Source organism: Lactuca virosa, chromosome 4 (genome assembly GCF_052849685.1).
Source record: "Lactuca virosa cultivar CGN04683 chromosome 4, Lactuca_virosa_CGN04683_v6, whole genome shotgun sequence".
Classification (NCBI taxonomy): Eukaryota; Viridiplantae; Streptophyta; class Magnoliopsida; order Asterales; family Asteraceae; genus Lactuca; species Lactuca virosa.
This window is the reverse complement of record NC_136429.1, coordinates 534,416,260-534,424,047: the sequence shown is the minus strand read 5'-3', so window position 1 is coordinate 534,424,047 and position 7,788 is coordinate 534,416,260. Positions and strand designations below refer to the sequence as shown.

The window sequence follows — 7,788 nt, the reverse complement described above, 5'->3', positions numbered from 1 at the left end:
TACTTAACATTCATACTTGTATATCGACAAAGTATAATGCTTCTAAAGTTGTGCTACCATGAGTCTGTAGTTGCGACAATATGACTTAGTTTTATATTTATTACAAGGATCACACATTGCAGTAGTACAAGGATTACACCTTGCGGTAGTACAAGGATCACACCTTGCGGTAGTACAACAACTACAATTAGAATTAAAACCAGGTTTTATCTTGACATAAAACCAATAACAACAACATATAACATACCTGGTTTTATCCTGATATAAAACCAACAATAACAACATACTTACCAATTAACATATAGAACTTCCGACTATAGCTCTGGAACTATATCGCACACAACATATATATAGAATCCTAAGTATAACTCAAGATCTACATTAGTAAACTACTATAACAATAACATGCTAACAACTTTACGATAGTTGTATATTTTCAGATACGAAATAACTATATCCCGGTTATGATAACTATCAACGTTGATACTAATATACTATCATTTAGACATAATAATAACGTATATACAATATTTAGCATGCGTTTTCCCCCGAAAATATTAGAAAGTGGGGCCGTGAAACTCACCTTAGTAGCATGATTTTATGTAATCTAAGCAGAAACGGTCAGCGTACGAGGTCGTCGGGGCTCGGGATGCAAGAGGGCTTCAGCAAAGGAGAAAGGAGAAAGGGAAATGGTGTAAGGAAGTGTCAAGGTTGGGCCTGCTATTTATAGGAAAGATTTTGGACCCTCACGACATGAGAAACTCATTGTTCACGTCGTGAGTTTCGAGTTTATCTCTTCGTAGACTTGCCATCTGTCTTCTAGCTTCCGAAGGTGGCCATATGACTCCTCACGTCGTGAAATATCAATGTTCACGTCGTGAGTTTGGATCTTATCATTTCGTAGCCTCGTCATGCACCTTCTAGATCCGAAATGTGGCGGTTTGACTCCTCACGTTGTGAGTTTCTGTGCTCACATCGTGAGTTCAGTCAAATTAGGGTTTCTGACAGCGACATCTTCGGAAGGCCATAACTTTTGCATACGAACTCCGTTTTTGACGTTCTTTATATCCACGCGTAGGTATTTACGAGTACTACAACTATCTTTAGAATCCAATAGCTAATTATAAGTATATTTTTTATTCCTATTTTTATAGAGATTATAGTGTTCGGTTTATCATAACTTCTTCACGCGAAGTTAGATTTAGATGTTCTCTATATTTTTGGAATCGTATGGATGTATACTTTGAGTTGTATCATAAAGAAAGTTCATATTTGTATTAGAATTATCATGAAATACATAGTAAGTTTATCACATTACTAGTTTTAACAAGATCACATTACATGATTGGATTGTTATTGACCTACTTTTGACTAGTGTTACACATTTTCTCCATTTTGACCTAATCAAGTTCAAGACATGCATTGGACATGCATGTCTATAAAGTAAAGATTTTTTTATGTTGCTTTTGATGTATGAAATCCATCTGGAAAGTTGGAATGGATGACTTATTGGATTAAGGACTTAAGACATTAGGATTTAGCATCATACGTGTCTCACGACGTGACATAGGGAGTGTCACGACATGAGAGTGGTTTTTACACGATTGTTTCGACTGACTGAGCTCACGACGTGACGAAGGAAGATTCATGTCGTGAGGTCTTCTGAGTGGGTCATCCGGGACCGAGTTGACTGAGTTGAAGCGAGTTGAGTTAGGATCTAGCCGAGTGCGTTCTCACGACGTGACCAAGGACTGGTGACGACGTGAGTGTTAACTGATGGAAATGTTGATTGTTGACTTTGACTTTGACTGTTGACTTTGAGTGTTGACTTTTGGTGGAGTTGACTTTTGGTCAAATTGCTAATTTTAGAAGGTGGACTAAGGGTTTACCTTGTATGGTTTACTAGGAGGTGTATGGCACCCGTTCGTTGGTTGTGTGAGCTGTTAGCTGTGGATATTGTCGACGAGGTGAGTTTCCTCACTGTGTTTAGTGGGCCGAAGTCATCAATGCCGGCCTATGGTTTATTATGTTAGGGTGCTAGATGTGTGTGTGACTCTTTCATGTTATATGATTGTATGTTTACCGGGTAAGGCCCGATGTCGGGCGGGGCCCGATGACTATTCAGTATGCTATTATCTTTGTGATTATCGCATGTGCTGTATGATTATATGTTTATATGTTTATATGTATACTGGGCGGGGCCTGATGACTGACAAATTTGTATTTTGAGCAGGGCTCCATGTCGGACGGGGCCTATTATGTGTTTATTATGTATTGTATGTGGTATGTTGGGGAACTCACTAAGCTTTGTGCTTACGGTTTTTAGTTTATGTTTTCAGGTACTTCTATTTCGAAAGAGAAGAGCTCGGGATGACTGCATTGCACACACCACATTGTTCTGCGTATTACATGACTCTGATGTACTTGGATGTTTATTGATACACTCTATTTCACTATAATTTTCATAATATTGTTTTAGATAATGGTTTTATTAATTTAGAAATCGAAATTTTTAGTCTTAATTTTTGGGACGTTACACTAGTTGTTAAATAAGACTTTGATATAGAGAAACTAGTTATAAACTTGATATATACACATGTTATTGTTGTTTTAAATGAAACAACTAGTCAAAAATAACATATGCTCCATACTACAAAATGTTATGATTTTATGTGTGTCATAAATCACATGTCTTGAAAGGTTACCACCTTTGTAGTGTTTCAAAACTTATATCATGCATGTGTGTGTATACATACATACACAAACACACACACGTCTATATATATATATATATATATATATATATATATATATATATATTAAAAAAAATTACATTTAGTGACACAAGACTTTAGTGGCATATTATATTTTGTGCCGGTAACTTTTTAGTGGCACATTTTCTTTTGTGTGCCACTGTATCTGATTGAAAATTCTAATTTTAATTTGGCGCTTCTAATTCCCTCCAACACGAAAAACTTAAAAGCATTACACTTTATATGTTTCCTAATCAGACGCCAAAGCAAGAATGAAATCGACTTCTCACTTTTTTGTTTCCACTGCTCCACTCATCCACGAGGAACATAATTCCAACGCAATGCCACATCGGACCGGTGACAACCATATTAGAGCGACGATGTTGTCTCGCATCAAACCAACACAAGCTTCCTCTAAAGGTAGTTCGATTTCCCCATATACTTTCAATTTCATTGATTTTCTTTTTCTTTGAAAACATTCAAGTCTAGAAAAGTCACATTTGTTTGATTTTGAAAGAATAGGGTCGATTTATTAGTTTTTGAATCTATTCTTTTTTTTTTGTTAACTTGGTAATTTAGGATTTTTCATTATAGGAATTTTAGATGGGCAAGAGGACAATGGTGTGTGTTTATGGAGTTTTTCCAATGTATTAATGGTCATCGACAACCACAGATGTTGGAGTTATATTCCAACAGATGAATTGATAACTTATACTTTATTCTTTAAATTTGTACTATTTAAAGTGAGATTTATGTGGGTTTGTATTAGGCACACCATGTGTTCGACTTATTGTCCACCAGAAAACCTCTACTACACTTTTGATATGTTATCTTCCTGAAGTTGTTCCCTATTATACCCTTATTTGTCTTTTTCTATTATGGTGTTTCTTTTGTTCGTCAATGCCCATAGGAAGGTATTGTGATTCACACCACCAATTATATGGGCAATTTGATAATCCAAAGCTTATAAAAAATTTATGATAGAAAAACAAGGATTAAAAGTCAATAATTTGCATAATTTTGATTTGTAGAAAGTTGTATCAGAAAGCACCTGTACTTTTTAGTTAACTGATGAGTAATGATACACCCGAAGTGTCTGGATACGTTGAAATAATGATGCACCTTGTGGTGCCACCGAAACCGCACTCCCTCCCCCGCCACATCAGCGCCATGTCATTTTTTACCACACAAGTGTGGTTTCTTGCCACACCAAGGGAGTGATGCCACACTTTCAAAAGGCAAAAAAGGAAAAAAAAAATAATAATAAATCAATTCATTTATGCCCCCAACGGTCACACCCACCAACAACCAATCACAAACCACGGTCTTTAAGGACCGCACTGCGGTCTTGGCCGCACCTAACCGCACCCTGGGGGCGGTGTTCCCTGGCCACGTGTCACCATCGCGGTTCCAAACCTCATCCCACTCCGTGAAGCCTTAGAGTAGTTTTGGGTGCATTATATCATTTTTGTGACCATAAAATGTAAATTTGCACTAAACATAGGTAAATATGGTATTTTAACTAGAAGATAGGATTTTTATGTAGTTTTGAGTGTATTATATCGTTTTTATCTTTCAAACACATGTATATGTATCGGCGTTAAAGAGTATACCAAAAAGTGAATAATTGTCTTTTGATTTGTTCTTTTTATAGATTAGGTCGTTGGGAATTCAATTGAGGAGCTGGATTCTATTGAAGTTATGCCTGATGGCTATATGACACCAAAAAAAAGAGAAAAAACACATTACAATTCACTTGAGGTTTGGTTGCGGGAGATAAACAAGAGGATGATGAATATCCATTCGATAAGTATGATGAGTAGTTGCTCCTGGTAAAAAGGCAAGTTCTTTAGTTGATGAAATCAGATTTTAGTTTGTCATATTATAAATATACTTAAGAATATGTATGTTGTTTTGTGTTGGTACTTACAGGTGAATGTATAATATGCGGTGAAGTTAAAGAAGATGGACAAGTTACCGATTCAAGAGGAGCACAACATTTCTTCACGAGGAGCACAACATTTAGATTTATTGAACTTTTTTTTTGAAGACATTTGTGCTTTATATATGAAGAATACTATTGTTAGACAAGTTTTAACTGAAGTAATGATATTGTGTCTTCCATTTATAATTTTAATGGTCTTGTTATTATTATTTTATATTCCAGATAAAATTAAAAAAAAATTAAATTTGATTTATTAGTATATTTTCTTTTTGTTAAAAATGTTACTAAAAGCATAAAAATATATTTATTTTAACAATTTAATAGCGGCATAAAAATAGTGCACTAAAACCCTATAAGTGATGTAGTGGCATAGTAAAAAAGTGACACTAAAGCCAATAAGGTTGTATCGACACAACCAAAAAGTGCCACTATAGGCCTTTAGTGACAGCGTTTTTAGTGACACTTTTTTTTGTGCCGCTGATTGCCTTGAGGGCATTTAGTAGCACTTTTTCGGTTTTTAGTGACACTTTTTCTGTGCCACAATAAGTCATTTTATTTGTAGTGATATATATATATATATATATATATATATATATATATATATATACCTGTTATCACTACTATGAGATTTACCACTTATTTAAGTGAGTATTGTAAACTTTTACGCATATACTTATCGAACATACTTGACTTTTATAAACTTTATGCAACGTAAATCATTTTTCCTAGTGACTTATCCACGTATAAGTTAGGGCTATCCACTCTCGATCATTATGCCCCAGATGCTTATCCATGTATAAGATAGGGCGGGTTATTCATATACATTAGTCAGTGGCTTTTATAATGAGATGCTATTAATTACCTAGGTAGAAATACTTAGAAGAACCCTACTACTATAATTGGTAATCATTCAGAGCTAGATACATTTGTATAAATCTATACGGATTGACACTAACACTTGCGGATGCTAGCTACAACCACGACCACAAATCGAAGTGGGTGATATTTATCTTATCAGTTATACGACATCCAAATGAAGCATCATAGAGGGCACTCTAGTCGTATAGCTTTGTTATAGAATTCACTATAAACATTGATAGTATCACTACAAACCATTGATTTGGTTTCTCTCTCACTTCAAAATAGTTATAAGTATGGTTTTACTTATGGAAAAAAAACCTTTTGGTTTTCAAAGTTTCTGTAAACGCTTTTTACAAAGTCATTCATAAGTATGATTTTACTTACAAAGAAATACTTTTTAATCATTTTAAAAGTATCACTACTACACTAGTAGAAAACATGTAACTCTCACCAACCTTGTGTTGACCCTCAAAAAAACATGTATTCTCAAGAAATCACTAAACAAGCATTTCAGACGACGGAATAGTCACGGATTTCGGGCGACCTAGTTTTCTAGTTTTTGTTATTTTAACCTAGCTGTTTCAGGAAATTCATGTACTCTATTATTATGTGTAAGAACCTTGTATTCAAACTTTAAGATAGAATGCAACTACTATTTTTATTGTTGTACTTGTGCTATATATCCAATTGCTATTGATCCAAGAATTATGTCACACAGCCCGACATGTTCCGTCGCCTCGGCCAGGGGTGTAACATTACAAAACTCATTTTGTTTACCACAACGAAAGGTTAATGATGGTATCATTAAGTTGTATTTCAATATTCACTATGAAACAATTTGAGCAAATCAAAGGTTTCAAAAAACACGAATAAAAGTCGTCTAGTGAAATTGATTAATCATCCATCACCAAATCTATTCATGAATTGAAAAGATTATATACATCACTCATGTATAATTATGTGTCAAACATTTTTTTTTCTTTAACTACTAATATATAAAGACACTTGTGGATCCTCTTCCCATATAAATAAGATTCACATATATCAAATAAGTCAAGCTCATTTGCCTTAAAAAATTCCATCCTTTTGAAGTTGATATGTGTGTTTCATATTTACATGATTATGACATAGATAAGTTTCAATCAAATATCATTTGATTATTTAGGTGGCATGATTAGAACTATCAATTTAATTAAAGCTTATAGATTTACTTTATAAATGACACTAGGTGTGAGACCCGTGTACTACACGATTTTATTAAAAATAAAATTTTTATATTAAGGTGTAAACATTAAATAATTTTAATGCCTACTTCATTTCAAAGTTTAACAAAATATATTTTATTATATCTTAATTTTGACAATATTATTTTATAATATTTCATTATTTTAATTATGTAACAAAAAATCATAATAAATGTTTTTAGTGGTAGAAAAAACAAACTATGTATTATTATATTCATTTTATGGAGAAAAATATATTTACCTTAAATAATAAATGTTTCATTAATTATGGTGTTGATCTACACATTTAATATAATATATACTTTACATATATAATAATAGAGGTGTTAATTAGTGGGATTGATTAATTTTTTATTATAAAAAAAATGAAAATACCACATAATGACATGTGAAATTTAAGTAATTCAAAAATCTCACATAATGCAATGTGTCAAAAATCCTGAGAAAATGACAAGTGGCAAAAACATTTTCATTTATTAGGGTAGATTATGAAAAAATATTCTTAACATAGAATACATCGTTTCAGAACGTGAATGTGAACATCCATTAAACGATAAATAAACTAAAGTTATTCATAAATTACAACTGTTACATATTTCTATAACAATAGGTACTAAACATCTATTGGTCAAATAAAGACTATAACAACACTTGTTATATCTTCAGCACGAAATACCATTCGTTTGTAATCAGTTGATTATTTCTTCTAATCATCAGCACATAATATCAATTATTATTGTCACCTGAAGTATTAAATACTCAAGTGAATGATGGAAAAATAAATAATTCTATCATATAGATATCTAAATTCTTAGTCAAGCCAGACTTCCTCAACTTGCCGAGATAAGAAAAACAGTTCATCTTTTAGTGTCTAGTTTCTTCACAATAGAAACAATACTAATCATTCTGATCATTTCTTGATTTCTGGGTTTATGTTGTATTTCCCTTAACTGGTCTATAAGTCTATTTGAGTACACAATCTCTT

The 7,788-nt window shown here is 33.0% G+C and overlaps 1 long non-coding RNA gene across 1 annotated transcript; it reads left to right on the top strand.

Annotated features, from left to right (window-relative positions):
• Positions 1-2,990: 2,990 nt before the first annotated feature.
• LOC145103800 (uncharacterized) lies at positions 2,991-4,884 on the top strand. The gene is made up of 3 exons (XR_013706879.1): positions 2,991-3,173; positions 4,408-4,593; positions 4,686-4,884. It is a non-coding gene; the product is annotated as an uncharacterized LOC145103800 (long non-coding RNA).
• Positions 4,885-7,788: the final 2,904 nt, after the last annotated feature.